The following is a 15021-nucleotide window of genomic DNA, read 5'->3' on the forward strand; positions in this document are numbered from 1 at the left end:
AAATGTGTTCCTCTGTCTGAGATAGCAGTCAGTGGCCTGGTCCAAACACCTAATACCTATATTGTATATCCTGAACACGACATAAGGTGGTGCCTGCTTCCACAGCATATTCTTTCATGAATATGCTGCACTGGATAGTGAGAGTGTCAACTTGATCAAAAGGACCTCATATGCAGCCAGAAGTTGAATGTAAGCTGTGCTAAGAAATATACTCATGGATCTGTCTTTTCCAAACAAAACGAATACTTAATGAGTTGGACGTTAAACTAAACCGTATAAGATCCAGCAACAATGTCTGCCTCAAGAGTGGGGATGCTGAGTCATAGAAGTAAAAAAAGAAATGTTTGATATGTGCTTACAAATTTCACTCAGGATTCTACTAGTGCATTCAGATGCCAAATATCTGGTGGATGGAGTTGTCACCAAACGTTCTATGTGGCAATAGCCAAGGTAACCTCTCACAGTCATATGATGTGGGGATAATGTCACTTTCTAAGGCTCCTGCAGCGCAAATCCTTCCAACTTGAAGCATGTGAATATATCCTACCTTGATCTATACAAAGATGGCAGGATGATATGTAGAACACTTTTATGCCAAGTTTCCATTCAAACAACAGCACATGAAGCTGGTGGTAATAACTGATAAAGACCTAACAAATATAGGGTTAACAGTGGATCATCAGGAGTTAACAAATGCTAGCTCTACATTTCACTACTTTATTCATAGAAACTATCTGTGTCTCATGTTGTTCAATGTACTGTTGGTGTGTTTCTCTGGGTGAATATGTATTATTAATTGCATATACAAAGTAAAACAATCATAAATGCAAACACAGTCCCAAATGTGAACACACACACAGGCAGATGCACACATGGGTACACACATGAACACGCACATGCACAGATATGCACATGCACACACATGCATGCACATGTACGCAACTGCACACACTTATACACAGCCATATGCATGCACATGCTCACACATGCACACACACACATGCATGCAGCTATACCCACATAGGCAAGCATCTGTGCAGACATTCTCACTATATTTTCAATTTATTGTCTACGGTTCATGTATCTTTTATATTAAAAACTGAAACACTGGACAATGTGCCATAGTTCACTCTAATATTAACATGATCATGATTTTCGGATATACTTACATATTTTTAAATTTAGTTAGGTTTTATAATTTGCTATGGCAACATCTGGTGTGCTACTGCGCTGCACATCATGTTTCCTAACCGGAGTGTTTACAAATATGATGTATTATACCCTGACTCAAAGCTGTGCTGGAAAAGACAATGCCTGAAATATAGTGAATTTTGTATTTAAACAAACAACAAAACACTTGTTTCTAGGCTGTGGGTGCTTTACATCAAATGCAGCGAGAAGTTAAAAAAAAAAAAAACACGGACAGCCTTGCAGGGCCCTGTAGGTGGCTGGTGTTCACAGTTGTGCTTCTCTGTTTAGACTACTGTTACTCATATCAGATATTCCTCTGTTTTCTTTAGGAACGATGCTGTTTAAGACGCACCTCATGTTTTTTTTTTTGTTTTTTTTTTAAATGGGGAAACATGTGAGTGGACTTCTTTTTATATCAAAGCCCCACATGGCACCTAGGCACTGTACGTTTGTTAGCATGTCAGACAAATGAAGACACAGCTGCTGCTTGTGACCACTTACACTTTGCCGAAAAACGTATCCTCTCTCACTTTCAAACCAGAATGGTGTGAACATCAGAGTCTTGCAAGCCAGGATTTTCCTTGTAAATAGGATTTTCTCTAAACACACTGACTCACTTTTTTTCCAAAAGCTTTTCTACTAAACATGCCTCGCGTGGCTCGGCACATGAGCCCAGATTTAGTTTAGGATGCAAAGTGTCCCTATGCTTCAAGAAGGGAAACATAATGGATAGTGAATGCTTTTTAAAATGCAGTCTGTGGCATGAGCCGTGACTCGCATGCTGGAAATTATCATTAAAAAGCATGTCGTTTATCATTATTTCCTTTTAAATGACATCGCCTATCAGCCTGGTCTACCTTTAAGAAATGTTTGCTCTATTCTCTACTTCTCACAATGTTGCCCTTCTTTCACCGGGATTCATTCCCTGCCATCCATTCGTTCCCTTCCACATTTCCTCCCTGTCTCTCCTCTTTATTCCGCCTCCGGAATTAATAGCATTTTTTTAAATCCATTAAATCATTGATTGATTTCATTTGAAATTACTTTTTATATTTCATTTTGTTTTAAATGATCCCCTTGTTGTGCATGTGCACAGAGTTTACAGTGTTGATATACATGTTTCATCCTACATAGTCAGGCCATGGCGTATCCTCGAATACTGAAGAAGACAACTCTTTTACAGCGATGTAATGTAAGTATGCAGCTGTGGCCCATACTAGAAACAACAAAAGAGGTGACCACATTTCGTGTGTTATTGTAAGAGTGTTGTGTTTTTTGTGTTTTTAATACTTTCAGCACAAGGCACATTGCTACCAGTAGACTGGGTTCTGAGCAGAGTGTCATTCGACATATCGTACATCCAGTGATCAATTCTGTGCTAGCCACGAAGTTAAAAACCCCATTCACGAAGTTTCAAATGATGTTATATACACTGAGCAGTGTACACTTGTGCAAACCAGCCTGCACAACAAATATGACCAAGAGGGTAAAGCAGCAGCAGCAGTAGCCACCCACAACACCATTAAAACTAAAGGTTAGCACAACCGCTCAAAGCTGCACCAGTTCTAGTTAGGGTTCAACCTATGCATCAGCCATACAGTTTTAGAAGAGCTTCATTATTGCATGTATGGCCCTACCATGATAATTATTTATTTTATTTGTTATAGATTAGGGAAAATGCAAAAGCCTACATTGATGTGGCCAGAACAGAAAGTGCTATGTTTACTGCATGTATTAGGTATGCCAGTGCCAACCTTCGAAACTGCTACAAATAAAGGGTAGCACAAACGTTGGAATAAGCGTTAGTTCTAGTTAGGGATCTTTCTACCTTTGGATCAGCAGGCTAGTTGTCAAAGAGATTATGTGACTTAGCAGGAGGACAAAATGACACTGTAAATTAGACCTTAACTGTTTTTCTTTCTCTGCTTCTTTGCATGGGCAAGGAAAGCTAAACATAAGGAATCCCAAAGACTCAGAGTTCCATGTTTACTGAAGACCCCTATTTGTTGGGTAACTCGTAATAACAGGTCCATTGGTGCTGAGGGAGCTGCAACGTTTATCAAGTATCTTTTGTATTTTGAAGCAACCTTATGCTGTGTGGCTGTCGCCTAACCTCACTGTAATCATCTACAAACCAGCTCAACATGAGCCACAAGCAGGGACATGGCCACCCCTAACTACCTTTATATTGCCTAAAATGCACTCATGCATTCTAAGCTCCTCTGATGAATCTCCAATAGCACAACCTTTCGTCCCTTGAGGGTGTTGGTACAAACTCCCAAGTAGGTTCGAGGGCTGCTAGGAGTTTGCAGACTCATGACTCATGGAAGGCCCAACACCTTCACCCAAAAGAAACACAGGTCCAACAAGACAGCAAGTTCAAACTGCAGTTTATTACAGCCAAAAACAACATGGATCTGTACAAGGATCGAAGAGAATCCTGGAACATCTCAACGTTCCCTGGCTCACAGGGCAGTTTTGTTATTCCATTATGTCACAATGACATCACAACCTGGGCCCCTCTAAAGCAAATGTAACACACCACTGGATTGAATACAGAGTAATAATCCATCTATAGTGGACCCTATGCATGTTAGTTTATTGATACTCCCATGTCAGGGGTCAAGCCTGGCCCATCTCAATATTGCTATCAATAAACAATGTTGCAGTGTGAGGGTCTTACCATTGGTTCTCGCCCATTGCTACCCACCCCTAGGATACTGAACTGTGGTTGGATAGAGCTGGCGTCCCCAGGTCTGGGATCTGAAATGATTTGGAGCTTGAGGTGTACCTTCTCGAGGTAATAAGAACTATGTGTTTGCATTGTAACATATGTGTACTACCATAATCTATGAGAGTGCCCGTTCACATCGTACAACACTTGTCTTTTCGTTGTAACAACTTTGTTGCAAGCTTCTGTCTGGTGGCATGAGATCAACTCTTTCCCAGCTTCTGTTTTTGATTCATCATCTGAGTCGGGCGAATCATGTGTTCAGAGACTGTGGTTTGAATTTCTGGAGCTCTGAATAAATCTGAATTATGATGAATTATTAGCATTTACTGCAGCTGCTGTTACTGTAGTTCAGGGAATGGCATGTCACTTGTATCTGGAGGCCTTGGCGCCTCTGTGCGCCATGAATTCAGCTCAGCTCAGCTCAGCCCTTGCTGAGGTCTTGTGGCTTATTGTATTTTTCCTAAGCCATAGCATGGCTTTTACATGTTTGTGCTATTCTATAGTTCCCATTGCTTATAAATGGTTCTGTCAGGTCCTGAATGTGCTCCTGCAGCTCCATAGGGTTATTTGTGTATAACCATCTACAAGCTTGTTCAGGATCTTTTGCTTCTTGCGGTTTCTGCATTGCTGCATAAGATAATGACAAAATAATAAAGCAAATACAGTATGTACATGTGTCTGTCCTCTAACTTCTAGAACTGTTACGCATGTGTTCTTTGTGTATTTGGCTGTATGTTTTGTTTGTTTGTTTGTTTGTTTTGTTTTATTTATTTGTATAGCGCTCCAAACCCAGAGGTGGAAGGGCGCTTTAAGAAGACGGTTACATAGTAGATAGATATCTATGTGTTACATAATTAATACATACATACATACTTATATTATATAATTATAGTGTACAGTTTCGATATGCAGTCATTTACAATACATGCAGCAGTTTACCGAGCGGGCGATGTGAGTTCAGGAGACAGTAGTACTACTCTTTGGTCAGGAGCCAGTTTATAACCTGCTTCCTGAAGATCTGGAAGGACTCAATGGTTTTGATGTTGAGGGGTAGGGTGTTCCAGAGTTGGGAGGCAAGTACTGTATTTGTGTCCCAATGTTTGAAAGGCACGCGTCCTTCCTATGTCGTGGTGTCTCTAGCGATGTCAGTAATGTGGCATCTTGGCGCTTTAGTTGCTACTGTCAATTGAAATCTCCTTAGTTGCATCCTGAGGCTCCTAGTCCACTCTGGGTAACGCTTGCACTGCTCCTGGGTTGTAAGTTTGGCTGAGTGAGTACCTCTCAACATACTTGTCTATCATAGGAGCACTAGGAATTGGTCCGAAATAGTATGTGTGATCACGGTATCTCTTCTTCTTCTTCCGTGCCATGTATCTTATGGGAGGGGGACCAGGGGGTGGATTTGTCCATCCCTCTTCAATTGTGTTCACCTACAGAGCTTTGAGGGTGTAACAATGGGAAAAGGGTCTATACAAATGGCAAATTGCTTACATAACATTACAGTCTTGATGTAAGGAGATTTCTGGTATAGGAGAGCTTCTCATGTAGGCCATGATGCGTACAGCATCAGGGAGTACCTCATGGGAAAGGGAGTCCTTGTCCCCTAAGGAGAGTCTCTCCCAGTGAGGTCCCACTTGCCTTTTATCCTAGGCATGGTGTTGCAAAGTGAGCTCACCTCCCTAGCCTCACAGGGGAGAAGGGAAACATTCCCTCAATTTGTCACAGTGCTCACTGGGGCAGCTTGCTCATCAGTTCACCAAGCATTATGTAATAGTTTAGCAATCATGCACCTGGTGGGGTTTCATGCTATTTTTTTTTAAAACATGCACCCTCTTTTTTGCAGAATCTTTGAATGTACAGAGTGTTTGTGGCATTGTTGACCCATCAAAGAGAGTACCCAGAGGACTACTGTTTATCATGAATGTCGAGAGCCCTCTCATTATCTCTATGTGCACAACAACTGGGTTCCTTACACTGGCGACAGGTGCCACATAGTGGAGCAAGTCATTTTCCATCTGTTTGCACCTGTAGAAATGGGTAGTAATGATGTCTCTGTGGAAACAACTATTAAATGAGACCAACATACTGATCAATGGGCCTCATTACAAGTTTGCTGGTTCGGAATCATTGGTGCCGGTAAGGTTACCTGCACCGTTGTTTCCGGACCGGCAAAGTACGAGTCGGCTGGCGGGTGCCGTTTCGGCCACCAGGTCTGACATTGACGGGCGGAACAGCACCCGCCAGCAGACTTTGATGGAAGCAATGGCACTGTTGCACACAGTTCCAGTGATTTTGTGCTTCTCTTTCTCATTGAGTCCTATGGGACTCGAATGGGAATGGGGAGTCAAAATTGCCACCGCCTGACTTACTGGAACGCTGGGTCTTTAATGCCCCGGTTATTCCAGCAAGTCAGGCCGCGGTAATTCATCACAAGTCCGGCTGCACCCTGCTGGTTTTACCGGCATGGCTACCACCAGACTCGTATAGAGGCCCAATGTCTTTAAAGTCCTTATAGTTAATGTGAGAGTGGCCCCTGGGATATCTCTTTGTTTTGTTCACAAAACGATTACAGTAGTGTATTGTTTCGTCACCAGCAGTTTTGTGGTACAGTATAATGTTTAGGTGCACCCACCATAAAATATGTCTCATGACTCCAGAGGTTCAAAAAATTGATATTGTTAGGTGAACTCATGCAATGGTGCATCATATTTGAGCATGGACACACACTGTTGTAGCCACAGTGTGCATACTGTCATACAAAGACCTTGCAGATAAGTATGGTTTATCATAGTTCTACAGTACAGACTGAAGTTCATTTTGTTAGGGGGTTTAAATCATTTTAAGGGTAGCACATCGAAAAAACATAAGCGTACCTTAAACTCACCTCAACCGTGAAAGACCCTTGGTATGAAGACACCCACACTTTCTGCTACATACATTAGCCACAGTATGGATGACATGAAATACAATTTGTGACTACGATGGTAGGGATCCGTTAGCACCAAAGTAATGCCATGAACACATATACTACCATGACAAGGCGAAGGGGGTCTAGAAAATCTTCATAAGCCATCTCCTCTAGGATGTCAGGGCTTGTTATAAAGCTTTCACTTTGATACCATCTCTAAAGAGGGTACATGCATGTCTTAGACGGTTGGCATCCTGTTAACAATAGAAATGTAGCTCCTTTGAAAGTCAAAAATATGACTTATATTTCATGCGCGCCATTAGAGTAAATCTGATTTAACAGCAGGCATCATTGTGTCCATTCCAAACAATGTGTAGCTCCTACATTGTCATGGTTTTGCACAGTGTCAGCAGGTTTGGAAATTACCCCTTGGCTCATTCAAAACCTAGAGCCTTTAGTAGTGTTCACACGCGGATAGGCAGAAAGTACAAAGAATCAATAAACATGTTTTTAAAAGGACAGCTGTCAACATCATGATCTTACAACCCTGCTCTGAAGAGGATATTTCAGTGTTTTCCTTATTCCGCTGGATCATGGAAAAGTACCCATCATGGACTTTGCATGTGTGCATTTAGAAAGGGTCGCCCAAAAATGGGGTTTCTATGAAGGTGCTGATAAAATCATGTATACAACTTTATCCTTGAACTACCAAGCTGAGTCGTTTGATAGATGTCTGGCACAAATGTACTTGGGCAAGTATACACCAGTTTCCTGACAGCATTCGATGTCAAAGGCAATGCATGATTCGTTTTTGGGAGGAGGTTTTATGCGACTCATATAACACGTGCCCATTGCTCCATGAATCATTGACAGTATGCTAGTGTTATATATCCATACTTTACATTTGTATTCAGTCACGATATGGTGTCCACATAAAGCACAGTCAATTCAGGGTTCACAAATAACCTCCTTGATGGTCTCTTTCTGAATGTGTCTTTCTAAGCTTATGCACTTAACATTTCCCAGCAGCCACTCAGTTTGCTAACAAGTGCAACAATTTAGATTTCGATGTTTGATTTTAGCACTAAATGTATTCTTACAAAAGTCAAGGATGAATTTAGCACCTAGAAATCCTTTTAAATTGAGTATGCTCCAGAAATGTTTCTCATGACGTGCGTGCACCGTTTTAGCTTCCTGAGAGCTCCCACTCTCAAATATGTTTAACTTGTGATCAAAATGCAGTACCTTAATATTGGAATCAAAATAAGTTTCAAAAGCTGCAATGTCACTAATGGATACTAAATGATCACCCTGTATGTTTAGCACAGCATGTGCTCTTCTATTGGTGCCAAGTAAAAGGACATCTGAGAATCTATGGAATTCAAAAATGCCTGCCACAGTACTGGCCGACATAAAGTACCCAACTCTCAGGGAAATCCATCATGGATTTGTGCATATGTCCAATGATCTTGGTAAAAGTCACAGTGCTTATGCATCTGTAACCCCTCCTTCTTTAACTTGCATAATCAGATCCATGAGTCTTAGAGAGCCATAAATGTTGATCTCAACAATATGCTGTAACATATACGGAATTTGGCTTAGAGAGCTGTCAGATTCTACAAGTGGTGTAGATTGCCACTTGGTTAAAAGAGGTATGTTCAGATTCCCCCTATTCAAGCATAGCTGAAAAAAATCAATTTGACCTACGTCCATTAGAAGTCTGTTTAATAGGCTGTGTGTTACAGCATTAATAGCTGCTATAACACTAGAGAACAATGTTACTCTGTTTAAATTAACAAAGGGAGCCACTCAAAGTTTTTTGCTGCCACTCTATGTGTTTAAAATGCCTTGAAAATGATTAACACACTCAAAAAAATACAGGTTCATCATTGTCTTCGTCATCCCCCGTTAGACTACTGTCACTCGTCATAGATGCTACCAGGCACTTTGGGGTCGATATAATAGATATCCCTTAGTGCGATTTAGGGTATTTTTAGAATTTTTCATAAACGTTGCTCAAGATCTCTTTAACTTGCTGCCTATCATTTGATGCAGAAGACAGGTGGCTGCCCATTTTGTAGCGATCCTATCTCTTTCCATGCAGGTCCGATGAATCAACATTAAATTTAAGAGGGCTGTAACAAAGTGTTAAATTCTGCATCTAGGTGTTTTGGTTCAAATTGTTGGAATCAGGACCTCTCACTGTTTCAACAACCCTTATAGCATCCTTAATTATATTAAAATAGTGCCATCAATTGTACTTTCTAAGGAATCATCGTATCTCGCTCACCAATGCTGATTATGTGTTGAGACTGATTATATGTCAAGCTAGTCCGATATTTTAGTAATGGGACATAGCTGCATTCTAATGGCAGAAGTGTTGTGCAATGATTGTTCAAGTAGCTTATGATTGCAGAAGTGTGTTGGTGGCTGTGCCTGCGGCTATCTTCCATCGACATGGAGTGCGATACGTACTCATGTGTCTTGTCTGGTGTGTTGTTTCGTGGCACGGATCCTGTCGTGTGGTTTGCTGGAGTCTAATCTCTGAGTTGTTCAGTACGTTCTTTGAGAGGATCATTGTTGCCTCTGCCTTTTTCCCAGGGGGGTTAAAACAAAACAGGGACAGAACGGGTTTATCAGGATGCAGGGGAGCCAGGTTTTGAGGACCTTCTGGAAGGCAAGCTGATCCTCTTAGCGGCGGATGATAGGGGAATTGCATTCCATATTGCGGGAGCTTGGACGGAGAAGGATGATCTCCCTATTGTGGTTGATTTGATGGGAGGTCTGACAAGGAGGAGTGCAGTCCCTAATCACAGGTTTCTATTGGGTTTGTAAGGGGTGAGCCTGTGTTGTAGGTATTCTGGGCCTGACTTGTCCAGTGCGCGGTGTGTGATGCACACAGCTTTGAAGTTGGCATATCGTCTGAAAGGGAGCCAGTGGAGGATATGGCAGGCAGGTGTGAGGTGTTCTCTGGCACTAAGGGATAGGAGGAGCCTAGATGCAGTGTTTTGGACCCTTTGGAGATTTCTGTGTAGAGATTAACAATAACAACATAATGGTATCAGATCATGTAAAAATGTTAGGAATCTACATGGACTCACATCTCTCATTTAAGAGGCACACGTCATATCTAAAACCAACCAGTGCCTTTACTCTAATCTATTGTGTCAAATTCACCCATATCTGACTGAGCAAAATCTTACCTTGATCTCTGGTGCCATTATACATTTGAAATGCAATAGTTTACTGATGGGCACTTCCAAGACTAATATCCCAAAAATTCAAACAATACAGAATGGAGCGGTCAGGGTTGTTTTTGGATTGAGTCGACACTCTAAAATCTCATCAGTTAGGAGGAAGCTACACTAGCTCCCGGTCGAACAGAGAATCAAATTTAAAGGTGCAGTTAAAGTCTATAAAAGTCTAGCTGGCACTGCACTGTATTACCTTGCGAGTAAGATAACGAAAGCACCTATCAGAAGAGACCTCTGTTCTAATAATAATCATGATTTTTATCAACCATGTCAAACCCTCAAAAGAGTTGGTGGCACGGCACCCAGGTAAAGGGAGTTAGCATAGTCTAGGCGGGAGAGGATGATAGTTGTGATTGCTGTGACTCAAAGGGTAGGAGAGGAAGGGGAAGATGCATCAGAGAACGTGAAGGTGTAGATATTCTGATTTAGACACAGAGGGATGAAGAAACTCTGCAGAGATGCTATGAACAAGACAAAGTCCCTTATATGAAAATAACCATTTAAGTGAGACGAGTATGTTTATTAACGTAACCTCAAAGAACCAGAACAGAGAGAGAGACAGAGGAAAGCATTCATTGTCCCGGGAAGACATGACAACTGCAGGAAGCAGAAACCAGAGAGCCTGCAAGTTTCAAACCCGGTCTACTGCACATAGCTGAATGCCAGAGCTGTAGCGTAGCAGCAACATGAGAATCCAGCAGGGCAGGTGCCCGAGAATAGATGGTAGTGGGGCACAGGGAAGTATCTGTGGTGGAACGCTTGTCCAAACAACATCAAGTGAGATTATATAGACAGTGTAAGGTTCCCAATTTGAACACCGGACCACCACAAGGAGGCGAGAAACCAGGAGGAGATGAGAGCCCAAGAGAAAACAAACGCATACAAGAGAAAAGCATCACCGGCAGAGTACAAGTGAAATGGATTCTGAGAAACCCAACTGCAGACGGTGTTCTCTCTTGAAGAAGACAACTGGGAGTACTGGAGTCACAGGCGGCCTCAAAGAGAAAATCAATATGTTGTAATGCCAACTCGTCTCAATACTAATTATGAAACTGAGTTAATCTTGCAATAAGACCATTGTAAGGGTGCAGAAGGAGGAGACTGACACAGAGGTGGCATGGCGATAGCTAAAAACATTTATTTGAGATGAAAATAAAAGTGCACCTATATCTCCCTATATCTAGGAGGGTTTTCCCAGTCTCAACTGAACTGCTAATGGGTATATCAGAATGTTTAAATACATGAAAGAGTCCACTATCGTGTGTCAAAACTCCAGTTCTGTCCCTTAAACCTATAAAATGGAATGCATGATCACAGTTCACAGTGCGCATCACAGTTCCGTGCGCATCACATCACTATGACATTGGTGCCACTTGACCCGATATGTCACACTGTACATAACTGTATATTATAACCCTATGACTATGCAGGAAACATGCACCCTGTTACCTCATTGTTCCTTGACCCTGACCCTGCCTTGTACATTCCTGCCTATTGTAACATCATTGATGTCTGTATTTTCCTACTTATCATGTACTTGTAACTAAGTTGAGCATATTCTTGTCTGTTTGTGCCCTGATGCCCCAGGGTATGGTGTGCTATATAAATAATAAACTAAACTAAACTATACAATGCCAGGGAGTCTGAGACACTCGCCTGTCTCAGACTAAACACGGCAGTTCGCATTTCTAAGGGGCATGACTCTCTTTCCTAATATCTGTATTTCGGTACTTCAACACACCCAGGGGGAATGACTCCTTTCCTTGGTCTTTCTTCTACTTGCATTATCACTGGTTACAATACCAGGGGGTATGCCTCCCTCCCCCTGGCCTTTCTTAGTCTTAATTTCACAGTTAACACCATGGGAGAATGACCCCCTTCCCCTGGCCTTTCATCTTCTCAATTTCACAGTTCACAACACCAGGGAGAATTAATCCCTTCCCTTGACCTTTCTTCTATTTCCTGCTCTGGCAGCCCTGGTTCATTACCCTGCCAGGTACTGCCACAAAGAAGAAGGTTTAAAGCTTTCTTTTTTCTTGTGTGAGGATCCCAAACTCGGTTTTCCTCTTTGCCTCACCTTGGCAGACCTGGTTCACTATTGCCATTTACTAACACAAAGAAGATGGCCTAGGAGGCTATTGTGTGTGGGACTCAGCCCCATCTTTCATCACTCTTAAGCCCTTCTGGTATCCCACCAACCATCCCAGCACCCCAGATACTTGCCTGGTACTTGGTGGCGTTCTCCCGTTGTGAGTTAACAGCATTCGTTCTCCGGCTTCGGCTGCTTCTCTAGCTGCTGCGGAGGTGCTGCCATGTCTTATGGTTATCGGGCTGTGCTTCTCCAGCTCACTGTGTGTTCCGGCTACCTTGGCTGGCTGGATACCCGTTCTTCCACCTGTTTCATCTGCCCAGCCACGGAGGACCTGCCAGTACCACCTCTGCTGGCAGAGAAGAGTCTTGGCTCTGATTCTCCCTGCTTGTTCCCACTAGCCAACTTCAAATTTCACGACTCCTCCAGGGACGGTTTCTCCCCCTTTTCCATAGTCCATCCTTTATTTCTATGTGTGATTCTCCAATGGGAGTTAGAGAACCACTAGAAGGTGTATTGAAGGTTCTATTGATAGTCTGTATCGCTGCACACCTCCTCTTACTCCCAGTACTTGCCCATTGCATTTGTTCTGGGTTGTCTTTGCTCGTCTTCATCCAGTATGAGTCAAGGATTGTCCACTTCTTCATCCTGGTGTAATTTAAGTACTGAATTTTGCAGAGACACATGGATGTCTGTGGTATGGAGGGGAGGTGTGTGGAATGAGGGTTAGGGCTAGGGATGTATAGAGGGTTGGAATACCATGTTCTCCCGAGATGTACTCCCTGGTCCCAAGAGGGGTAATCTCCTCCCAATGGATCCTCCTGTTGGGTGCCACCACTGGGGGACTATCGGGTAGCAGCCTCATTCGAAGTGGCTCACCCTCGGGGAGAAGTGACAAGATCTCTGGATTCATGACACCATCTAAAGAGTGAGAACATGAAAGAGGAAGCTATTGCAATGCTGAATAAAGAGAGAAAAGAACACATGATTGCTGTACCCTAGGAAAAGAGAGTTTGAAGTAATTTCAAAGTGTAATAACCAGAAACTCAAAATATTGGAAAGTTGAATTAAGAGAGAGAAAAGCCAGTGATAACAATACCTTGGAAAAAGGCACCAGTTGTGCAACAGATAAAAAGTCAGAGAGACCAATGGGAACAGAACCTTAATATACCAATTTGGATAATAGCCCCAAACTATGAATATAGTCAAGAATATATTGATACCTACAATCAAGATGGGGAAAGTTGTAAGAGACATAACAATGTGCGTCTTAGAAGAGCTGCAGGGACTGATCAAAGAAGTAACACGAGGATATTTAAGGATCTGATACTAGAAGTATCCCAAGGAGCAGAGTGTCCTTCTATGAGCCTTGCTTAGTTTATATAGTGGTAGGTTCAAATAAGTTATTTTCATACAGCAGACTTCTTTATTTGCACTTGCACAACAGAAGAATGAGCACATTAGTTAGTAAGGTAGGTAGGGAAAACCCATAGTGTTACTGAAATGTAGACCTTACAATTCTTACTTTAATCAACCATGCTGTAAATTAGTCTGTGTCCTTCTTCTGACTCGCCACAGCACAATGTTGAATTTGGCTCAACCGGCACAAAGACGTATGCCTCTCATACTTATATGGGCAGGACATGCATAATGGTGAAAGGGTTTACTTTAAACATCTGTAACAGCGTTAAAGTAAACATTGACAGCTTAAAGCAGATGCTCAGTGAATGTGCAGGATCCGGGTCCCTGGGACTTGTAAACTCTATAACTATTGCAAAAGATAAGATTGTCAGAATTAAGAAACAGTGTTAAATTACAACATAACTCTTACACACGACTCCACATGTTGCATTTCATTAAAAGAAAATGCCTCAGACAGCTATAAAGCACTCACTTATGGGTATTAGCGGGTTTAGTATCTGACTATTTTTCCCACTCTTAACATGGACTGTTGTTTACAGCATCTGTTCTAATGTATCCTAGCGGGAACATCTAATTGTGGTAAAAGTTATTTTATGAAAAGAAAATTAGGAAATGCAGCTTGTGCACTGTCACATCAACTGACCAACATTGTTTGGATTTACTTGTGTTAGCAAAAGATGGATAGGAACTATCCAGGAAGATGCAGCTTAAATAACTTGTTGAGGGGATGAGTGCCACTTTTAAGGATGATAGTCTTTCCCCCTGACCTTTTGAACCTAGTTAAAGTGGATGGCCTGATGGGAGAGGCCTGTGATATCCTAGAGATGGATAGGCTGCTCATGCAATATGTGGAGCATAGAAACATGTTGATGATTTATTATTCACAAGACTTGCTTCAGAAGGGATGTTGCTCTAGATCAATGAACTTGAATGCATCCTACATTGTATCAGTTAAAAAAATCCATGTTAAATTACAGATTAATGTATTGGGGAGGAAGATGTGCACCTCCAAATCGCAAGTGCATCATATTCCTTTAAGGGTGACATCAACATGGCCTAGGTTATCTTTTAGCTGATTTCAAAGTCAACATTCCAGAAAACCACATACTGCTTATGCGACTTTGCAGTCCTGACAATCCTGCAATCCAAATGTTCAGGAATGTGGGGGTTGGTTCTATAAACGGATGCACCTACACCCAAACCCATCATTCCTGAGTGACACCTGCCCATCCCTAAAATGTTGTTATGTTTATGGTGAAAACTGGGTATTTTACACCATCTAGCCACAGCTTCTTTGGAGCAGAGAAATGCTGTCCTTTGCTTAGTCCCTGATGATGTGGTGAATGCCATTGCAGACATTCCCCTCAATGTACTTAAAGCAATTTGCAATTATTACCCAAATACTCGCATACTTTAAAAAGGA

The sequence above is a fragment of the Ambystoma mexicanum genome, chromosome 3q, assembly GCF_040938575.1.
Source record: "Ambystoma mexicanum isolate Mex_15411 chromosome 3q, UKY_AmexF1_1, whole genome shotgun sequence".
Classification (NCBI taxonomy): Eukaryota; Metazoa; Chordata; class Amphibia; order Caudata; family Ambystomatidae; genus Ambystoma; species Ambystoma mexicanum.